Source organism: Polistes fuscatus, unplaced genomic scaffold, assembly GCF_010416935.1.
Source record: "Polistes fuscatus isolate 324 unplaced genomic scaffold, CU_Pfus_HIC Scaffold1, whole genome shotgun sequence".
NCBI classification, from domain to species: Eukaryota; Metazoa; Arthropoda; class Insecta; order Hymenoptera; family Vespidae; genus Polistes; species Polistes fuscatus.
This window is the reverse complement of record NW_025112997.1, coordinates 15,396,054-15,420,815: the sequence shown is the minus strand read 5'-3', so window position 1 is coordinate 15,420,815 and position 24,762 is coordinate 15,396,054. Positions and strand designations below refer to the sequence as shown.

The following is a 24,762-nucleotide window of genomic DNA, read 5'->3' as shown; positions in this document are numbered from 1 at the left end:
ACATTTTTTAGTGAATGTGATAGTGGAAACTATGTAACGGGAGAAACTTATTTGGGATAAAGGACATCGTTTCCCTAACTAGAAACGAATGTGTTTGCTTACTAAGTCGACATCACTTGAGGGTTCTGGCGGCCGAATGTTTCGTCGCACCGACATTTTTCGAATAATCTCTAGGTTTGTTTGGCAATTTTATGACCTTCAGGAATGCGCTATGATTCTTCCTCTGCAACTTTGGGTATGATTTTCACGGTTCGAGAAATATGCTACTTGATTCATTTCTTACGTTACGTTTTCACGTAACAGTAAAAAAATAGCAAATTTGAATAAAGGCAAAAAAATTGATGATAGTAAATTAAATGATAAGCGTCTTTACAAAAGAAGTATAACTTCAAAAAGAAAAATATTTATATTAATTTATATTTATTTAATATTATAATCTAATAAATGTGTGTAAAAGCACTAAGAATACGGAACTTAATACTTTGAAAAAAATTAGGAAAAGATGAACTCAAAGAAAAAATTTTTTTTTTCCATATGATTCTCCATTTAAAACCATTTATATTATGTCAGAAATATTGCTTATATTAAAAAAAAGTAAATAAAAGAAATATTTAGATTGCCTGCTTCAATTGGGACATATATAGCATGTCTACTTCACGCCCAATATGCAGGTGCCCTTAACAATTCAATTTCCTATCTACTTCTACCAACTCCTACATCACGTAATAATGAAATATAATTTAAACGCGTGACTTTGCGCCATGCCATATAATTATAAATATCATATCATTATTAAAAAAAAAATTTTTGTGACTATATACTAAACCTCGTAAATATATGTGTAATGAGAAAATATACGAATTACTTTATTGCATTTTTCTATACAGTAATTATTACAATTACAATTGATTGAAATTAAAAGTTGTAAAGGTACTAAATAAAAAGACTAATTACGGTGAATTAAATTTCTAAATTGAATAATAAGTAACTAACAATAAGTATTTTTTATCGTTATTAATAATTTATGCATCTTTCTTTATTAAACAATTCAGGCACGTACTTTACGTACCAAAAAGATGACATGATCAATTATCTGTACTTGTAATAATTATTACTGACGAGAAAAATGACAATGCAGAAAATTTATGATGTAATAAGATTATATGAAATTTTCTAAGAGTACAGCATACCATAAGCCGTTGAAAAATGACTCGTTGTCAATAATACGCTATAATTTATAAAGTATTCTTCGCTATAAAACCTTTTTTTTACTTAGTACCTTAAACCACTTTGTTTAATAATTCCTTACGTGTGACGCATGAGAAAAAATTCCGTAAAAATATGCTGAATATAACAAATAGAAGAACGAATTATATTTCCATAACCGTATGTTACTTTTTTTACCTTACAATTCTGTCTTACAATTTTTTCCAACACTGTTATCTTATACGGAATGATTTCATCCGACGCGTCTCATGATCAGCGTCTTTGTCCATTGTTTTACTTCTTTCGCGTCACGTGCATCGCATTGCCCACGTTTTATATTAGCGGATCAAAGCTGGATCCGTCATTTGCTTTTTCGGATATCCTAGCAACGCTATTTGTTTCAGTACCACGTATGATCCTACATTTCTTTGCACACGTCTTCGCAAAATGCTTTCTTTTATTTATCCTTGATTTGGCATACGTATTTTCTAAGAAAAACTAAAAAAATAATAAACATTATTATACGGTTAATTGTATGATTAATTCAGTATTTAAGATGATTAAATACTTTATGCGTAAAAATAAACCCGTGTTTTTAAATAATCAACATTTTCACATAACGATGGGCAACTAGAAGTTTATTCGAAAAAAGAATTATTCACGATCGTGCTTATCTTTAAAATTGATTTCATAAATTACAAGCACGCTGGAGCTTTATTCGTAAATCTAAATTCAAACATATACTTACACATGCTTCTAAAATTTTATTTAAATTATTTTTCTTAATCCTTCTGCATTTATTGACTGACTATCACGTAAGTATTCATACATTTTTGTAACAATAAATAACTGTATAGACTAAAAAATAAATATCTTGGAATTATTGTCCGTTATGATAACTGTTTTTGAAAACTGTATAGAAAAATGTTATTAGATTTTTCTTTTTCACTTTTTTTTTTGGCAGAGCCAATTTGTTGCAATAGTTGAAAAGTTAAGCCATGTACACAGTCATACATAGTCACACACAATCACACATTGATACACTCATTCCGTTTTCTTTCACGCCTCTCACAGTAACTCGACTCTTGAGCGAGGTTAGAAGAGCAACATTCTCATCTACTACTTGCGACCTACAAAACCCTTCTGGTCTGGACGAAACTACCCCTCATTTTCTATCGTATCCACAAACACACTCACAGACACACACACGCGCGCGCGCACGCGAATTCATAGACGGCATCTCAGCATCCTCTATTCCCATCACTGGCAACAGCAGCTTTGCCGGTGGGTCCGCATTTTCAACGACCGTCTCTCGAGAATTGCGACGCAAGACGATCATGCGAGTGGTTTTTCTCTTGAAAGTACATACGAGAATGTTGCGAATACCGCGATCCCACCGAACTTCTATTGAATTCGATTGAATGTCCCGCGAATCCTCTTTTCAAGCCATGCACTACATTAGGATCGTGGGTATTCGTCCGCAATTCGCTCTACGAATATTTGAATAAAACGTATATAGCCCTTATCGACCGATGAAACAAATATAAAAGAGAAAGAGAGAGAAAGAGAGAGAAAGAGTTATTTTTTATTTTATTTTATTTTTTTTCTGTGAAATAGAATGTTGGAAAAAATAATAATAGATACGAATGTTATTTATAGAAAGTTAATAGTAATTGTAAATTATAAATTAAAAAATTTATCGTGTGAATTTTCTGTTTCTTATACACCGTACATCGTTCTTTTTAAATCCCGCAAGATATTTCTTAAATTAGAAAAATTTATTTTGAATTACGAGTTAATTATTTTTAAAAATATTTTTCTCACTTGCGTATTAAGGTTTCATAAACTCGTTTAAATTTCATTGTATCTCGCGTGTTGCATATATATTCCATTTTACGAATTATTATTTAAAGTTAATGTAGATTTTTTTACGTAAGCGAGTCGAGAATAGAAAGATCTTATTCTCGTGCTTTACCTTAGCTTGTTAAGGAGATACATTAAATCGTATTATTATGCGGTGTAACCTTTGTGAAAATCTCACAGGTGAATTCCTTTATGGTAAGTTATACTCATCCGGGATTAAGGACCGACAACAGTGTAGCGTAAAAGCGTCAAAATCTAACGCTCGTTGACGAGTTTAATTTTCTGATCCTGTGGGACACCCGAGAACACGTTAGCGAATATGGCATGAGACCCCCTTCGGTTCTTTAAAAGCTATTCTCACCGTCTCACGTTTTTGAGCTTCACCATGAAACTCAAAATTTACATCCTTTTCACATTAAAAAGTCCGCGGAACAGCTTAGCGTTATACTCTGGATTTCAACTTCTCTCCATTTTACTTTATTTTTTGTGTGTGTTTTTTTTTCTTCTTTCTTGTTCGTCTCTCTTTTCTCCGACTGCTAATTTTCTTCCTTTCCGGAGTTTTCCAGTGACCAACCAAATATAAAATGCACTCTCATAATCAGTGGTATACAATATTCGCGAGTACTAAAAGACACGTTACAAATTTCAAACGCATTTCGCGCGAAACAAGATCACAAATGTACTAGTAAGTTAAATTTCTTAAAACTAATAGTAAGTTGAATTTAAAATTCCAAATCGCATTTATCACTATGAATCTTTTTGCATTTTCCTTCTCCCAAGCGAGACGTCGTTCCGGATGCCGGCGACAATTTTCTGACTCGTTAAATCTTCTTCAAATAACGGAACTCGTCGTCGTCGTCGTCGTCGTCGTCGTCAGAAAAAGTTATCATGGCAAAAATGCAAGTGTGGTCGGTAAATTTCTTCCGAGACAATATTCTAAATAGTGCGGCGAAAAAATACCGAGAGGGTTTTTTCTGTTTTTCTTTCCTTATTTCTTTTTTTTTATATATATATAAAGAGGGTAAAATTCTTGACTAGAAATGTTTTCATCGTCGTTCGTCGTCGACGAAGAGAAGGAGATAAAAAAAATTTGTCATCACGGTCGAGTACAAAAATTTCACGTTGGTGATACACTCGAGGTAACCATTTTACAAACCCATCGAATCTTTACTCTATCAAATATTTTGCGAGTATTATACGTATAATACATTTTATATATGTAAGACTTGCTTTATTTATTTGTTTAATTTTATATTTTTTTTTAATATCGTTCAATAATGTTTTATTAAAAGATTTAATAAGGTATAATGAAATATAATAAAATGAAATAGAATAAAATGGTATAAGTATCTATAATCTAAATTAATAATTAATCAACATACTATATTATGTGTTATTTTTAAACGCCTTACTTAATGAAGATATTGTCGTACTTAATTCTTCGTCGCCGTCGTTTTTCGTTTTCTTTCACACACAAGCATTTGTTGTAAGAACAATCCAATATCAGAACGCGCCCGCTAGCCCTTTTCGTCGCCTATATATACTTATCATCCCCCCTAACGCCTCTCGTCATTTCCTTGCATTCTTTCTCGAAATTTCCCGACTATTCCCAATCGTAAAAATTCTAGATTCTTCCTGTACTTCTGTGAATCGAGAATGTTCGAGAAACTTCGGTGTGACCACACAATAAGCGATAGGTTCAAGCGGTGTCACCTTACAAACAACACTTACAAACTTACACTACAACACTTACACTTACAACACCTTACAAACATGCACTTCCGTCTAGAGAAACGGTCTCTTTCTCTTTCATTCTATAATAAACTCTCACATACTCATACCCATATCACCACACACATGATAGATAAAGAATAGCATTTCCTTATATAGGCCAATCAACAAAGGCCAATTTTCGATTTTTTAGTAACAGGGGGGCAAACTTGATCTAAGGGTTAATCAACGACGCTGAATCGAATGGTGCTAATTCGTTTGCAATAGGATGCCGCGTTTTTGAGAAAAAGGGTAAAAAAGGGCACACAATAGCCTTATCTTAGAATCTAGACATTTAATCGAAAAAAGCTTCAAACAAAAGTTGTAGAGAATTAAGAAATACATAAAAAATGTTCTAAAGTTTATCTTCGTATCTGCAAAAATAAGCGAAAAATATTGAAAAAAAAATGGAAAAATTATTGTAAGAGTAGGGGGAAGCAAGTTTGCCCCTCCGTCGGTTTTTACACGCGAGCGAGCTAGTGTGCGTGCAAGCGTCCGTGAGTACTAATCACAAACGAAGGATCTTGAATGCGAGTGCGAGTGAGAGAAGAAACCGATATTTTTCCCTATCTATTTGTTTAGGCGATAGAGCGAGTATTCTTTTTCCTGGCCATCGATAGTTGAGCGTTCTGTATAAGATTTTTTCTTTCGGTAGCAAGCATTTTTCGTTTTGGCCATCGAGTGTCGTGCGTTCTGTATATCTATATATCGGCATGTAAGCGCGGCGTTTTTAAATCGAATCTTGATGCTTATGGCACGCCGTTTCTTTATGTATTGTCAAAAATAATGAACCTTGAATAAAAAAAAACAATAATTCTTTCTTAAATTTATAATAAATTTTTCTTTCTTTTTAATTTTTTTAATAATAGTTTCTGTTAAAATAAATTATTGTTACTTTGTGAAAACAGTTAATTCGTAAAATAATTAGTTAAACCTTAAAATAACTATACTGACCTGTTTAAAAATATGAAAGAAGATAGAATTATATATTTCAACTAGGTAACATATGAATTTACAAAAGGCATCTATGAAATTGAAATTTGATCCGTAGATTAGATCCGATAGAACAGTACGACTAACAGACTTTGGTTTTCGATCAGTGTTATATGATTCAAGTTTATTTTACTTTTACTTACTATAATAGAATGCATTTCTATTTACGCTGAAATGTCACTTATTTCGCAATTTTTTTATAGAGAAAAGAAATATTCGTATTGACCTTTTAATTCGTCCAGAGACGTTTCATAAAACTTTATTTTGTAGAATAATTTAATTTTTCATTAAATTATTTAAAAATGAGTTAATTACTTTTTCTTCTTTTATTTCACACTCTACATTTTTTAATGGAGAGATACTTTTATATTATATAATGACTTCCAATGGAATAAATTGATGCTTTTTTTGAGGACAAAGTCAAGAATGGATTCAATGTGTATTTTATATGAAATGGCTTTATATAAAATGAGACAAAAATATTTTAATGATACGTGCATTATTTTTAATTAATTAATTGATTATTATTCACTCCGTCGAATAGTTCATTTATATTTGTTTATTTTATATATATTTATATAGCTACATTACAATTATATTATAACTAATATAACAGAAATAACATATTTTATGTAATAAAATTATTAAAAGATATACCACAGTATTTTACACATGTATCAATTTGCCATCTAGTGAGATAAATTGATACATTTTGATTTTATGAATTGAACGTTATCTCGTTTATTTTGTATGTATTTTCTCAAAAGTTGCCTTTAGGATATGTAAAGAGAAAGAGCTAGAATATATATTAGCAAATTTTTTTATGCACTATATAATTACAATAAAAATTGTAAACATTAAAATCTGAAATACGTAGCTACCTGCTCTGCTTTTCCCCTTAATACTAGTAAATTATAAAATTTAAATTTAACGATGCGAAATACTTTAGGATTAAAAAAATTTCCTGTGTATCTTTTTTTCTAGAAAAAAAATTCAACAGAAAAATTCGTCGATATTTGTAAATATTAACCGACAACGGTATCACGTTTTATTCAAAAAAACACTGAGCAAGAGTTTCAAAGTATTATATTACGAATATCCCGGAAAATATAGAATGTATTGAAACACGCGTAACATCAAGAAGATACGTATCATAAACGTGTATGCGTTGCGTTTTCGTGGTACACGTTGACAGGATTACGAACACGACTAGCAACGAGAACATGGTGTAACAGAATAACGAGGAGGAGACCACGTTGATGCCAGCTGTCTAGTTTCGCGCTTACTCGTCGACTTACGACTAAGCAGTCGGTGCATTAGATAAAGTTAGTTGAAAAAGAGGATAGATCCTCGACTACTGCGAGTAAGAATGAAGTTTCCTAATAAATTGACATTACGTGCTCGCGAGGCAGCTATTCTTTGTCTGGCATTTCTGCAAGTTTCTAAAATTTCTGGAAAGAAAAAGAAAAAAAAAAGAAAAAGAAAAAGAAAATTTTATTGTTTTCCTTCGCAATAAAATATTAATATTTATGTTATCCATCGTCGTTCTTACTATTAAAATTATGAAAAGAACGCGATATACATTTGGAAAATATAGATATTTTTACATTTGAAAGATTTTGATTGGCACATTGGATATTATCGATTATCAATGTCTATCGTCTCGAGGTTACATCGTAGGGTATCCCATTTAGCTTAGTGCTTGAGACAGGTTTGCCAACGGTTAATAGTAAGTGTATGAAAGCGTCGATCATCATCAATTCCACAAGGAGCGTAGAACGTAAAGGAGACATGCATACGTCAAAAGCAGACGATTCAATTCGGCGTGTTTTCGTCTGCTATGAGGAAGAAAATCTAAATATTCTATTCGTTCCTGAATGCATCTGTGTAACGTATGTACATATTACTATTTAATTTAATTCACTCTTCGTTGTTTTAGTAGTTATCATAGACTATACTTTTTGTAAGATTTAATAACACGCAAAGAATTTAAAATTCAATTTAAATGAATAAATTTGTTAAAACGATAAGAATATAGTATTTATTTATTACATCACGATATGAATTAGTATATTCCAAGTTGCCATTTTAGTCGATGAAGGGTCGAATAACTTAGTTAAGGTGTACACGTTCTATACAGAACATCGAATTAGAAAGGTGGTATTACATTGACATTAGGAGGTAATTGCGTTGTTGATAACAAGGGAAATAGACCAAATGGAGGGCACTCTGAGATATCCATGAAAGCAAGATTCGTGTTTGTCTAAGAGGACTATTCCTGTCTTACCTGTACCTATGCCAGGAATATTCCTGTTCAATTAGAAGCGTACAAGGAACCGTACAGAAGACAATCTTGTTCGAGTTATAGAACCGTATGTGAAACGAACCCATCATGTTGAATAATTTCTAAATAGATATCGATGGGATAGAAACGAGATTATTATCTAAAATAGATCTTTCAAATAATTTAATTTAAAATAAAATGATCGACTCTTCTATCTCCAATATTTTTCTACGTTCGATTAGTTTGAAGAAAATTCCAAAGAAAAATCTATAAGTTTGAAAATAACTATTAATCATAAAGAAATAGAGATAAAAATGAGTCGACGAAAAAATTTCCTAATGCATTTCAACGAGAGAATACTTGATTTACGTTATTTTGCATAGAATACTAGACAGAACGATCTAAATCATTTTCCTTATTTTTCTGAGAGAAAAACATCAGATGACTTTTATTTATTCCATGAGGAACGCTCGTAACTCTATGTATATATATATATATATGTATGTATGTATATAGTAGATGTGATTGTAACAAATAGATATGCCGTAGGCAATGTTACTCCGTAGAGGAAAAAAGTTCTCTGAATTGTTACAACACGAGCTTGTAAATTAATACTCGATATTCCATACACAACTCTATCGAGAACGTTACTATAAAATGAAAAAAAGAAGTATATCAAAGAGAAACACACAAAGGCTATAAAATACTCTAGCCGGGTAGTTAAAAAATTGCTTAACGTTGTTCGACGATACGATATGCGTTGACGACATCTGGAGTTAAAAAATTAAAAAACAAGATAAAAATGAAAAATCTTTTACCATCTCCAGGACGCAATATTTGTCTTCGATCAGTTCGCCCTCGTAACCTCGGAAAATTGAACGGTTCACAGGAAACTGAATGCGTTGGGTTGCAAATACTGTTCGCCGAGCAATCGCGAGTCCAACAGGCTCTACGAACGAAACAATAGACAATGCTGTCCTCGAAGGACTCACGTATATACAATATGTAACTATGCACACATACATATATACACACATTGGAAAAGCAATAGTAGGGCAGCGACTAGTAACATGGCTGGCTTCACTTCACTTCGGTACGACGAAATCCAGTTATATCGTCGCGCTATTATAATAATTGTATGCAGGGGACTTGGCGCAATTATAATACGACGTGGGGGTGGCCACGTGTATATGAATGTGCATGAATATACGTGACGAAGAGAAGGAGAGAAAGAGAGAAAGAGAGAAAGAGAGGGAGGGACACCGAAGTCGAAGCTGTCCCACGAGAGAACATCCGGAATTTCGAGAAAGGAATTTCTCGCGCGAGTGCAATTTCACGACTGTAGTCAAGCATGCGCGTATATGTATGTTCCTTTGTGAACAACGACAACGGGTGAGAAGAAGAGGAAATCGGAGCTGCTCTCGTTTCGAATACTTCGTCCTTCTCTCTTTCTCTCTTTCTCTCTTCCCTTCTTTACTTCGATATTGACTTTCCCGTATCCCTAGTAAACGAAGAAAATGGATGGAGTTATGTAAAAGTCGATTAACCACCGTATCGGAATACGTCCGTCTTCGGTTTAAGCGGTCCGATTTATAATTCGAATACTTCGCTCAGAAAGACAATTTTTCGTTTCGATGAATTCTTACTTCACGATTATTATATTATATTTTCTAAAGTATTTATTTTCCAAGATATCGTTATTGCGAATTTCATGCGTATTGAACTTCATCTTTTCACGATTCTCATAAGTTCGTCAAATCGATCGTGTGATATTAAAATTCGTTCGCGTATATTTGCGGGATGAAACGAGGCGTGATTCGAATCGGCTATAAAAGAATGCTCGTGAAATGAATAAATTACACGTTTAACGATCAATTATACGTCCTCTCGAATTGACTTTACGCCTGCAAACGTCGAATAATGAGCAATTGTGTGAGGTGACGTTCGCCGTGCTGGAGAAGTACGTTTATGAATGACTAGAGTGAAATTTATCAATCTTTTGTGCATACATAGGTAGGATATAGTACTTTATTTAATTTTGTCTTTTTTTGTTTTTTATCTTTTCCGTAAATATCATAATCGATCTTACACGCTCGATAAAATAACCTCCCAAGTGAACATTTTAATTCTCATGACATTTATTATACTACGAGAATGATTAATCATTTCTTACTTTCTGGAGAATCGCAGATGATCTCGATCACGAAGCGCATTAAATCACATTAGAATATCGAAAATCAAATAATGCATCGAAGACATTAACATTCTATTCTTATTTCGAAGAAATAGAAAAATTCTAATTCGTTTTATTTAATGTCACAAACGTTGAAGATTCCATTCAAGAAAAAAGATAGAGTATGATGATGCTTCTTGTTGCGAGATCTAAATCCGTAGTAATACCGGGAAATGACGAACGAGCTTAAATCTAGTCGACGTTTGATTCCACTGCATATTCAGGCGACTAAGATTTATATCCCCGTTTCATCTCTTCCTCCCACCTATCTCTCTTTTCCTCCTCATACCATCACGCAAGCTGTGAAGATCGATCAAGCTTTCGAATGATACCCGCTGCGTTAAAATATTTAAATGTAACATATATCGGGCAAGATGAATAACGCGGTTGGAATAAAATTTTCCCGATGTTCGAGAGGATTTCCTTGTGACTTTCGTTCAGGGAATCCGAAGATCGTTGCACGTGCGAATTAAGTCGAAATATGTACATATATATATATATATTTATTTATGAATGTATATGCATGTTTACGTATGCGTACGTGATATGTGTACGTATGGCTGCATATATATAGCTATCGACAACTCGATTTAGCAGGATTCAACGAAGATTCGGCATCGAGAAGACGTATGTATATTCCGTATGCGCTTTCCGCATAATAGCACGTGTGTTACCACGTGTTCTAAAGAGCTCTGCGATAGCTTCGAAATTCTCCTTCCACAGTACCACTGGCGCAGACTTGCCGCCTATTCCGATTTCCATGTATGCTCGCATAATTTATTCCTGTGATGTATGCGCGCGTTATGCACCGACTGAAATTAATGATCCCTGTTTACCGCGAATAAATTGCTATAATTATCGGTGTGGCCAAATGAATTGTACTTGCGGCGCATACGGTGCAGTACCAACGTGTTCCCACCTTCTAAGGCTTGTTCTACGTACTTTGATAGTACTTACAACTAACAAGACGATTAAATATTCCTTGGTTTCGGGAATCGGGAGATAATGTGTGAAATATGAATTAAAGAATTTATTAAAACAAATATCAAATATATTTTCGTAATTAGTACGTTTTATTCAAAAATACGTATAAGATATTTCATTATAGAAGTTTCTTGAAAGATGCTTATAAAATCGACATTTTATACAATATTTTCAAACATGACATTATTTTCCATCCTACATCTTGTAATCTTTTTCAAAATTCTATGAAACTGTAAAAGAAATATCAACCATTCGTTGCTTTTTATATTTCGTTGTCTCTTTCGACATTTTCACTTACTTTCTTGCAAGGATATGCATACGTGTCTATATAGATATAACATCCATTATTTTAAAGTGAAAATCTTTTTTAGCATTATATTTTATCGTAATTTTAAACACATCTATGAATGTTCTTAATTAGGTATCAGCGAAATACTTGTAATTAATTTCAAATCATTTTATATAATTACGAAGTTTATAGAGTTAAATTCTCTTCGTAAATTCAACAAATTACTATAATAACGCACGATAATTAAGAAACCTCTTAATGCGATAGAAATGATTTGTTTCTAAAAGATTGCTTAATTTTCAAAGAAGCTGTATTTTCGTTTTTCCTTTCTCTTTTATCATTGAATTATTAACGTTTTGCATAGCGTTATTAATGAGATAATAGTGATGCGCGTGTGCGAAAAATCTCATGACAATAAGTAGAAAGAAAAAAACTTAGAAAAAAGAATTGTAATATATTTATATTTTTGGTGTCGTTAGAATAGGAATCGTCAGTGCCGCGAACTTCTCAAAGAGATTTTTCTAAAGCCTGCACGGAGCGGCTCGTATATTTATTACAAGATGCTAATTGGGTCCCCTGTTTCTCCGTCCACCTTACACATCATCCACCGTAGAGAAGAGATCAGCTTGCTGGTAAACCACATTATCTCTACGTGTTCTGCTTGCACTTTAAATTTTCCTCTCTTTTTCTAGTTTTTATTACTCTACTTTCTTTTCTTTTTCTTTTTATATAGTTATTTATTTATTACTCAAAAAACTAAATGCATATAGAAAGCAAATGAAAAAATTAGAAGAATAGTCAGATAATTAGACATAAAAATATACGGTATTATTAACATGTAAATAATACAAAATAAATTATCTCTAAAAGTAGTTCATTTTTTAAAGAAATTTTTTATTTTTTATTAAGTAAAAATGACCGATTTATATTGATCGAATAAAATGTTTCGTTATAAAACTACATTTTTATAAATTGATTTTAATTATACAACAAGAAGTTGAACTTTCATATTCCTCAGTACAAGCAATATCATATTTAGATGAAGAATTTTATATTTTCCGGAGTTCAAATTGACCAATGCAAATCGAATAATAACAGTATTACATTTTTCCTATCGCTGGAATTTTTATTAGGAAATCTTTCCCAGCGTGCGTGGTCCTCTATCAAAATTGTTTCCTCGCCGATGTAGGCTTTCTTGATCAGCAAATTTCAAACTCGCTGAGTTAACGAATAAAAGAAACTCGAATGTTCGAAGGCCAAAATTCGGACGAGAAACACAGCAGAAAAAAATGGAACTTTTATTATTGAAACCGATGCTATTGGTAAGTAGGTTTTTTCAATTTCCTGAATTATTAGACTAGCGTTTGAAATTCTCTTCAGGGATGCGATCGATCCTTATGATGGAGAGTGATGATGACGTCGGCGAAACGAATGAGAATATCCAAAAATTTGGAAAAAGTAATGTTCAGAAATAGAAAAGAGCAAAAGAAGAAGAAATAAATCAAAAAAACAAAAATAAAGGAAACATATTTCCTTGGAAAATGATTCGAATGAAGACTGATGAAATTCTCGGCACGTAAACAACCCTTTTTCGCAGTGGAATAGTTGAAAAGCTTGTGCGAGAAAAAGAAAGAAAAAGAGAGAAAAAGAGAAAGAAAGATTGCTAAGGTTATTTCGAGAAAGGACGATCTCGCTCGTACTCACAAGCGTGTTACTTTTGCGCTTCTAGGAGCCATCGTAAAATGCTAACTGCCATGTGTCGCTTGTAATTGTACAAAGAGATGTACGTGTCGTCAATATATCAAAGTAACGAGCCGAGGCATACGTCACGCAATCTCGACTATAACACGATTTTCGAGCTTGGTTTAACTACAATTTTATATCCTTTCTCTTTTTACCTTTTGCTTTCAACAAAGATTCACGGATAAACGGTTGCCGGCGTTAATGTATTACCTTCAGATCGTACCAAAAGACATCGTTCAATGTTCTATTTAGAAAGGTCGACAAATATGTGACATATTTTCGATATCATTCAATACGTCAATCAAACGTCCTATTTTCTCGTTCCCGTCATTGATACAATCGAAATACTCGAATTATCACAAATCATATTAATGTTTAAGTATCTCTCGACATTCATAAAATTCAGTAAAAAATTTATTATATTATGAAAAGAAAATTAATTTGGAGAAATAAGTGATTTTAAATAAATTTAAATTTTATTTTAAACATTGTTTTTATTCCGTCAATTTTATGGTTGGTATTCTACTTCGTAAAATAATTCTTTTATTTACAGCAAAAAGAGAGAGAGAGAGAGAGAAAGAAAGAAAGAAAAATAGAAAAATAAAGTAAATTTTTCAATGAAAATATCAGAGAAAATACGTACGAGATATAAATTCTTCTAATGGAACGACATCGAATCGAAAAGTTGTCCCACCTCGTGTGCGACTCGTTCGATTTATATCGTCGAAGAGTGAAAAATCGTGAAAGGGAACAGAGAGCGGTTAAAACGGGCCACGTTTAATTTTACTTCGACTATGGAACGACCACAGAAATAAAGGGAGAATAGAAAATCGAGTAGAAGAACTTTAATCTCCGATATTTAAAATTTCCACGAAATTTACATAATATGCACAGTCAAAAATAAAAACAAATATCTTCGACAAGTTCGATTAGATTTTAATTTTGTAAAATAAAAAGAAAATGTTTAAAAGAAAAGAGGGATGTTCGTGTTCGGATAAGTAGAAAAGCAAGGGGTATTTTGAGGGATTGCGTTTAGCAGAAAGGAAGAGAGAGAGAGAGAGAGAGATAAAGATAGATGAATGAAGAGAAGGAAGCTTTCAACACGTTCAAAGTTGAAACAGCTCGTTAGCTCGAGGGTGCGCGGGTTCACGATCGACGAAGCACTCGGCCAAAACTATAACCGGCCGTCACTAAGCAAACGGTAAGCAGCCGTCAGTGAGTTGTCAGAACTACTAGATTTGTAGCCGTTGATTTTCTCTCTCTCTCTCTCTCTCTCTCTCTCTCTCTCTCTCGCTTTCCGAGATGTCTGAAAGCACGCGAGTGCTTTATATGCACCATCGATACTAATGTCTATAAAACCGATTACGTTATATACGTGTATATGCATATATTTACGCTTATATCGGCTTAAATACTTTTTGTTCTATAGTTTCATCTTTTTTATTACCTTTCTTTCTATCTTTTATTCTAAAAAAAAAAAAGATAAGAATTACTAAATAATAAAAAGGAAAATAAACGTTTTCCGTGTGCCAGTTTGGTAAAAACGTTTTAGTAACAAACAATGAAAACGTTATTGCATTTTTTTCTGTGACTAGCCTTTCCTTTCGTCAATCAATACTTGAAAACGAATTTTAAACGCGTAACTACGTTTCCGAAGCCAAAAAACTCTCACCGTGGAATATAATTTTCGTTTCATTCTTTCTCTTTTTCTTTCTCTTTGTGTACTTTCCCGAACGCGAAAACATATCAAATATTGTCCGATTCTTCGACCTAAAAATATTTTAATATTTTGTGATACACACAGAAAGTCGATATATAAAATATTGCTCGACCTCAATACGACTTATGAACAACGGCTATGTACACACACAAGTATATAAATACGCATATAAATAAAAAATTGCATACAAACAAAAAATACGTTCATATTCTGACCTATCACAACTCGATTTATTTACGTTTCAAATTCTTTATTGTATCACATTTAGTTAAATCGAATCAAAGTAAATTACTACTTAATGACAGCTCGTAAAGTCTAAGCTTAATCAAGGTTCGCTAAGAAAAATTGTTTCCTCGAGGAAATTTAACTATTTGCTTATCCGTTTTTACATAAATTATAGATGAATTTATCTCCGGAAGGCCTACGATTCTCATTTACTGCACGCTTTTTCGATAAAGTTATGATCGCACGATTGCGATCTAATGACCGAGTAGTAAGCCCTGAAACTGCTAACTAAACTGCTTTTTTTTCTTATCATTAAAATATAAATTACTGATAGATTAGCAGGAAAAGGTTAGCATTCTCATTTCCCATGAGCAATTTCGATCAACATTCCCTAGGGAAAAAAAAAAGAAAAATGATAATTCACTATCGTGTGTACACACATGCACACGTGCGTACTATGTATACTGTATAGTCGATAATAACTGGTATAAACGATAGCAAAGTAACCGATAACCGAGTTCGAAACATGTTCATTCCCCTATTTTCAGTACGCTGACAGAAGATCGTTAAACGAACTTTTTCATTTCTGCAGGACATAGAACAAAAGGGGAAATACTGAACCTTTAAACGCTCGTTCTGCATATCGGAAGTTTTAAGAGCTTTTATAAAAAAAAAAAAACATTATCGTGCTTGTCGTAAATTTAACTAATTTTCCGGATGAAAAGTAAGTTGCGGTATCAAAAACTATTCGCTGAAAGATAACGAGACTATCAACCAAGTATCTTTTGGTTCAAACAACCGTTTTTTACCGACCATGAATTTCGATAGAAGATTGTCTATATACGTTGCTATTTCGATAATCGATCGTAAATGTTTCGATCTCTGCCACATAGATAAAATGAAAAGAAATACATATAAATGTATATTTGAATATTTAAACGAACTTTACTTGCTAAGAAAATATCTATCTTATGAAAATGCGAAGGAGAAACTGCATAGCGAAGTAAAACCGAGTAGTAATTCAATGGGGATAGAAGTAGATACGTTGGAAACGTGTTCATTTTAAAAATACTGTAAAGCCTGAGTGTTAAACGAGCTTCTTTCTTGCGTGCAATTTTTTAAATAGCAATTAAAACTTTCGAGCGCGTGGAAAAACGTTTTAAGTATAAGAAAACAATAAAGATTTCCTTAAATTCACGACGAATATTAAACGAGTAATATTAAATATTAACCTATAATAACTCGAAATCTTTAAAAATGCTTTTAAAATCAAATACCAAAGAATAATTATTTAACTCTTTGAATTTAATATTAGCTCAAATATTTCGTCCTAAATAAATTTATTAGAAGTCTATTTATCAATATAGCAAAGTAGTAACTTTTATTTTTCACCCTTAAAAGCTATCAAATTTCGATCCCCTTCTCTCTAAGAATTTTATTTTATTCTAATTAAATGTTATTTATAATCAATATTGTGTGTTACGTCCTGTGGTAAAAAAGAAGATGATCAGCTTTGCGTCATACCGTAAAGCTCTTGTCAACAAATAATTTTAACAAGCATGAATTTCTATTAGATACACTGATTTTTAATTCGGACTTGTTTGTTTTTACAAAATGCAAAATACAGATTTCATAACTAATGATAGACTTTTTAATTAATTTATGACTGACAAATACGGAATGTATTTTTTACTGACTCACTTATTTTAATTACTTTTCCTAACTTCTATTCTTTTTACTACTCTTAATCCATTATATGCTGAGATTTTACATGGGATTTAATTTCTATTGTAAAGGAGCAGTTTCTTAAAAACACTAACTAAAGTTCTAAAATATGATCTTTAATTAATTTAACACGATGCGTACGGGATTACCTCCCAGCGAGTACTAACCTCTTATTTTCTTTCAAGCACTTATGTTTTTGTCCTCTTTTGTTTGCCTTTTACCTAACCAGACATTGTGTCATTCAAAGACGCCCAAATCGGAACGTTCTCTCGTTCTCTTATCGCTCACACACATACACATGTACACCATAGACTCATATTAAACTATAAAACTTTATTCGAATACACAACAAAAAGCAATCTTTCTTTGAATCTTACACTATTAAATAATAATATCACCACTTATGAATTTAGTTGATTTTAAATTTAAAAAGAAATTTCTTCTACTACGAAGAGAGATTAGAATGAGATTAGATGTGAATTTATTACATATTTTCTAAAAAGTGCATTTTTTTCATACTTCATTAATTTTCGCCCGCTATACGTGTGAGTCAAGCTCATGATGTTACCCGCCGATAGTGTGTTAAGTAGATCTTGAGGTTTCCAACCATTATCGAGGAAAATGTTAAATGTGGAATAAAAGAAATAAACGTCAGCAGAACGTAAAAATACAAACAATAATTTTGTTTTACTTTGATATAGAATAATAATAAAACATTTTATTGTAGTCGTTTGATTTTATTGATTTCGTAAATAAAACAAAATGAATTGGAATAAAATTTCATCTACGCTAGCATTAAAACGCGATTTCCTTTGACGAAAGCTTTTGAAAATTAAATTAAATGTGACGTTACGAGAGATCGACATGTACCCACTCGATATTTCATTTTTTTTCTTTTTCTTTTAAAAAAAAAGCATACAAAAATATACGTTTACGTGACCGAAATACGCCTTGAATAAGTAATTTGACACGACGAAAGACCACGAAGAATTGAAAGGTTTAGGAGAAACAGTCTTCGTTCTCGTCATTCTTCACGATCAATCTCGACTTTTACCTGCGTCACCTCGAACTTACGAATTGTATTCGCAAAGGAAAAGTTTATCACGAAGTTCGATGGAAACGGCAAAGTTCGTTCACTTGACTTTTAAAATGATCTATAATTGACCGATAGAAATATATATATATGTATAGTACTTATAACGATACGTAAAAAAAGATTTAAGTATGTATTTACCCATATAACTACTTTTTTTACAAACAAACGAATAAAACTTTAACAAGATAGCTTACATCTCTTACACGGATTTCTCAATACTTCAAAAGTTTTCACGAAATTTATGGAGCAAGACGTTTTATTTAACGCGTTACAAGTCTAACTGACGTCTTTGTATTATTAGCGCCATAAATCGTCGTACACTAACACGTTTCTCGACTATAACACCGTTCTTGTTTACGAAGCATTAAGTTATTAACTATTCATACTGATATACTAATTAAATTTGACCTTAAATACGAAAGAAAATCGTTATTATTTTTTCAAAGAGCAAAAGAAATATTTTTTTCTTTTTATTTCATCGTCATGATACATATTATATCACAAATACTAACCGAAATTGATTTTCGTGCCAATTCGTATTACTTTGATACATTCTTTGCTACCTCGTTATGCCAGTTTCAAAAGATTCTTTTTTCTTATAAGCCAGTATTTTATATCGATTTATATGTATTAAATACAGTTATGATAAAAATCAATTAAATTTACTTACTATTATACATGTGTTTATATATCTATGTATAAAATTTGTCATAATTCATATAAAAAAGTAACGATGATATGAGATAATATATTCTTCAAGTGGTTTCAATAAAATTTTGAGTATTGCAATTTGATCTAAAATATATATTCGATTTAATTCGTAGTAAAACTTTAATTCGAACAACTGTTAATCGTTTGTATGTATCATGCATTTATGAAATTCTATCGTATTTTGCAAACTCGTAAGTACTTTCTCTCTCTCTCTCTCTTTCTCTCAAGTTGTATGCCAACATCAAAAGCGTATTTTCTCCATCGAAAGAAGGATAGATAGTAGTAATAGTAATAGTAGTATTAGTAGTAGTTGTTGTTTACGAGGACAAAACAATTTCGTTTCCGAAACGCTGAGTTGAATACGTATTTTACAGCGCGTTAGGCACTACTGCCGAAAATTGTATGTCGGTAGCATGTAACGAAGCTAATGGCAAATTTTGTCGATATACAAGCAAGAGAAAGAGAGAATAGCAAATTACCTATTCCAAGTACGATTCCAAGCACGCACGAATCGAACGAGAGACTCATGTATATATATATATATATATATATATATATATATATGTATAATGTGTACTTTGCATTTATTTGTACTTATATTTGTACAACTTTTTCGAACATAAAATCCCTAACGTTGTTTCTATCCTTTTTTCTGGTTCACTAATGTAAATTTATACTTGTATTTATATATTTAAATAATTACATTCACGGTATAAGTTAATTCAGTTAAGCGCACATATTTATAATATATGCGAATGTATTTATCAATATACGATACATCTCGTACATCTTTTCTTATTCGAGCCAATTCTTCCACGTTATTTTTCTTCACAATTTGTCTTGAAGCTCAATGTCAATCAACTTTATTCGCGACCGTATTACGTTTAGAATACTTCACGAACGTTGCGGTAGAGATATTCTTCAGAAGTAAATTAAATACCTCAATCTACAAGATAAATTGCGCAAAATATAAACAGAAATTGTAGGATTTCCTTATATCATCATTTGGACTGGAAAAAAAAATAAATAAAAGAGAGGAAGAAGGTTAAAAGGAAAGTTAGGAAACAAAAAATTTTTACATTTGCATTTAGATACTTCATCGGAATAAATTTCTTCTTCGAAAAATGTATAATATATAAAAGGTGTCCAAAAAGTTAAGATCAAAATTATACAAAATATTACTAAAGTCAAATAGATGAAAAAAGTTCATATAAACTTATGTCCGAAAATGCTTTATTGAAAAGATATATGCTTTGATAGATATTTATATTTTATCATGGTCAAAGAGATATTCGAAAATTCTTTCTTCTATCAGAATGCAAGCTTCCATTCGACGAATTAGTGATTGCCGAATTCTTTCAGATGTTCTAACTGTACTGAAAATAATAGTAAATACATTTTGAATACGTTCCCAAAGTTCATCTTCTGTTTCAATTGTATTTTTATAAAACAACTTTTTTATGTGACCTCATAAATAGAAGTCCAGAGGCATTAAGTCAGATGACCTTTTGTGTGACTATATAAACTTTTTTCATCTATTTGACCTTAGTATATGTTTGGTCCCAACCTTTCTAGATATTCTCTGTATATAAAATTTGAGAACAGTATAAAGACAAATTTATTGCTCTTTTTGTTTTAGCTGATACCAAAATTCTCTTGATATTGTTATTACGTTAGTTAATAAATTGTATATTAATAGCGTCCAAATATTACGATGATCTCATTTCAGTCAGCAAAAATTTCCAAAAACTCAAAATATCGTTTAATTTCATCTCTACGAGATTTTAATTATTCGTTCACGACGAAAAAAAAAATAATAAGATAAAAGAATTATTGAAATAATACAATTATAACAATCGACTCTAAAAAAATCAAAAATACTTATTCAAAATTGAATCACTGATTATATCTTCTTAAAGTAATTATTTCAATCAATATAAATAAAAATCAATGGAGGATGAAGTTATAAGTAATATCTTTAAACGTCGTATTTAAAAATAGAAAAACTATTAAAAAGTGTATAAATGTAAAGCCAACAAGACGATGTCAAACGCCGAGTAATTTTGTCGGTACATTAAATAGAAATACGAATTAATTACAAAGTTGATAAAGTAAATCAATGTGCTTGCGAGTTTAAGTGACGTTTGCTAGCAAGTGCAATTTAAACGGAAGTCAACCATGGAAGCATACGAATGCTTCTATCTCTATCAAATACCTATAAATACATACATATAGACATAAATATGTAAGATTTATAATGTATTAATTTAATTCCAATTTATTTATTTATTTAATATTGTTTAATAATGTTTATTCAAAAGTTTAATAAGGTATAATGAAATAGGATAAAATCGTAAGTATCTATAATCGTGTAAATTAATAATTAATACTCGTAGTGTTTTATGTTACTTTAAACGTCGTAATTCTTAACAAAGATATCGTCATAATTATTTCTTTGTTATTCGTCGTGTCTTTTGTCGTAATCTTTCACACAAAACACATTCGTCCAAATCAAGCCATGCAAATGTGCGAGAAAAATAATTCATTGAAGATCTATCAAAAAGAGATTAGGCGATAGAGTAGCGACGTTGAACAGACGTAGAACTAGGCAAGAGGCCTTTAAGCGCCCAGTAGCGCGTTCAGAATATGACGTAACAACGTAACAACGTAACGACGTAAAGACATAAAAGAAGAAATAAGTACGACGTGGGACGACGTGGAAAAAATAGTTCAAAAAGAGTTTAAAAATGACAGAACATTCGGGGTTGAAAATTGTTGCAGAGGAGTAGTGTCTTCCATGCTAAATACTAAAATAAGCATTCATGAAGAGATTAGACGGTGGGCCCTGGATAGTTCAATGGATAAGGGCAGTCGCCCGGAAAGCGAAAGATCTGTGGTTCCAGTCCCGGTCCAATCAGTCCAGCGGCTTAATTTTTTTTACGAATCTTACATATATATATAAACATGGACTGGGTCAATACTCCTTTCACCCAATATCTACTTTTGCTCGGTACATTTTATACGTACATAACCTCTCGTCGTCACGTCTAAACGTCATCACCGTCGATGCTGTCTCCGCTTTAATTTACTGCGTGACGTTATGTTTTATCGTGGTTCAAAAACCAGAGGGGATCACTGGAAAGGAAAAAGTTAAAAAATTGCGAATAAAAAATATACGCATGGACAAAAATACGAAGAGAACAATTTGCGATATCGACGAGAGTATGTTCAAGGAGAAGCAACAATACCATCAAGTGTCAAATTATTTTGTTAAATTACTCGAAATAAAAATTCCAAATTTTTTTTATTAAAAAATGACTATTTCATTTTTACTGGATTGATTAAAAGTATGAAGAAAAATTTATTGGCTGCGAAAATATAGTATGTCGTATTATAATGATGATTATTATTATTATATTTACTCGTATAGAGTAATACTTTCTTGAAAAATAATATGCATAAGAGAAATTATCGAATTATGTCTACATTGAGAAAAAACTTGGAAAACATAATTAAATCATACATTTCCGGAGAATCAATCTCCATAATTGATTTCCAATTGTACAATTAAATCTTTAGGAAGTATTTTTAATAGAAATCCGTCGATTCTATCAAAAGAATATCCGTTCTCAATTATTCTTATATTAAATTAATTTATTAATTATAAAGACATTATTTCCAACGATATTTAAAAATAATTTTATCAATAAAAATTGAATAGTAGAAAATATGAAATCTAAACTTTATGGGTCTTTTAATGTTTAATTAAATTTATAATCTTATATTTATTCTTTTATAAATTATATGAATTTTAAATATACATTATTCTGAACGTACGAAATTTTAAGAAAAAAAATGTCAGGATGACTAATTAAAAAAAAAACGGAATTACAAACATTAGATATCATTTGATACGATAATTGGTCAACATTTTTAGGAAAGTGCGTAAATCGATCATTATTCCTAGACTAATTTTCGTGCTTGTTCAACCCAATGTATCGACAAATGATTAACGATTAAAAAGACTGACGTCATCATATAACAACACGTGTTCTTCTCCATGAGAATAGCGATCGGATCCCTACTCTACCGTTTTTTTGATATTTATTTGCTATTTCTCTTTCTCTTTTTCTCTCCCCTTCTGAAATAAATCGATCGAATTATTGTGCAGAAACGAAAAATTAAATTGAAAATATGCTGGTCAATTCGACATCAATAAAAGGATTGTTATTTCTAATAATGAAATTATATATCTTCTTTATAATAAGTTAGAAAAATTGTTTTATCGAAGAAGTATTATCGGAATTTAATTTAAAAGTTTTTCGTAAACGACAAGAGACAGAAAAGTTGAATCGTTCTTCCGATTTTCAACTTTCCAGAATTTTCCTTCAAAATATGAATTTCCACAACTTTGTTATCGATATTTTTCAAATTCAACGTTTATTTTTATCATATTGTTTAGCAATGATTATATCACAGAACAAAAGCAAAAGAAAAATTTGAATATCGACTGAATTCGTTGGGCTATTGAAAAATCAATAGATTTTCGAGTAGTATAATAAGTACGATGGTGTAGGATTACTTATACGTTTCTGAATATGATACTAAAACCGCTCTTGCTTTCTCTCTCTCTCTCTCTCTCTTCCTCTTTCTCTGTCGAATCGTTTCAACTCGGACTCGGTTAACATACTCACCAAACTATCTTTGACCCCAATCGAGCAGTCGAACTCAACACACTCGGGATAGGAAGTTTGTTCGTCATTAAGTGTCTAACCATTTAGAGCGCTTCAGGTCTAACTTAGGGAAAAGAAAAATGTGTCTATAAATTAAGAATAAATATTTATGAATTCTAGAGATGATTGAAAAAAATAGATTCATAAATTACTTTATTTTACTCATAATGAAGTAACATAACTTAGAGAGGAGATTAAATATATATGTAATTTTTATATCGGGGATATTATTTTAATATTTTTTACTATATAATTTATATATTTTTAATTATATTTTGGAAAATATATTTTTTTTATATTGTCAAAAATATATTTGATATATACATATATACATCCAACGAAAGCTATCTATTTGTACTAAGAACGTATATATATGCGTTTATCAATGCTTTGACCTCCCTCGCACTTGTGTGTGTGTGGTGTGAGACTTTTTTCCTTTTTTTCTTATTCAATCAACATAGTTCACATTAGCAAAAAAATATTCCATCCCCAACGATCGTAACCGCTAGGCGCATTCCGTTGAACAATATTCAACATTTAAAAGGTAAATATAATATTATATCATTGAATTAGTTTCTACATAAATATTGTTAATTTCAAATAAACAATTTTAATTTTATACATACAAAACAAAACATATTGATTTACAAGAAGAAAAAAATGACTCCATTAATTAATTATACGATGTCCGTTATAAAAGATAAAAAATTCTATAACGAATCAGTAGCCATAATCAATGGAAATAACAAACAATAAACAAAGCTACCAATTAATCTCTCCCTTTTCGCATCGCTGAAATAAATTTTAATAACGAGGAGTTAAAATTGGTATACTCATATTTTTTTACCAATAATGATTTCCTCTCTATCTGCTTTCCACTACAATCACACTTAACGATTGAGACAAACTTCCAACTTGTTACAGAAAAAGATTATTTGTTAAAATATATAATTATCTATAATTATTACGTTCTTTTAATTGAAACATCATTGATTTTTTAATAAAGAAGCAAATAAAAGAAACTAACTACTAACTACGATAACGAATAACGTTATATTGTAAAAATAGTTCTAACTGATTAATATTTTGCTTCTAATAAGAATTTTACGGCCATTTTTAAAAATGACCGTAGTTCATAACCTTACACTGAGTAATTTATAAAGAAGAGATTTACTTGAACTAACTGA

At 31.2% G+C, this 24,762-nt stretch overlaps 1 protein-coding gene across 1 annotated transcript in view; it reads left to right on the top strand.

Annotated features, from left to right (window-relative positions):
* Window positions 1-24,762, top strand: part of LOC122522183 (collagen alpha-1(XVIII) chain) — a 200,575-nt gene that overhangs the window by 130,676 nt on the left and 45,137 nt on the right.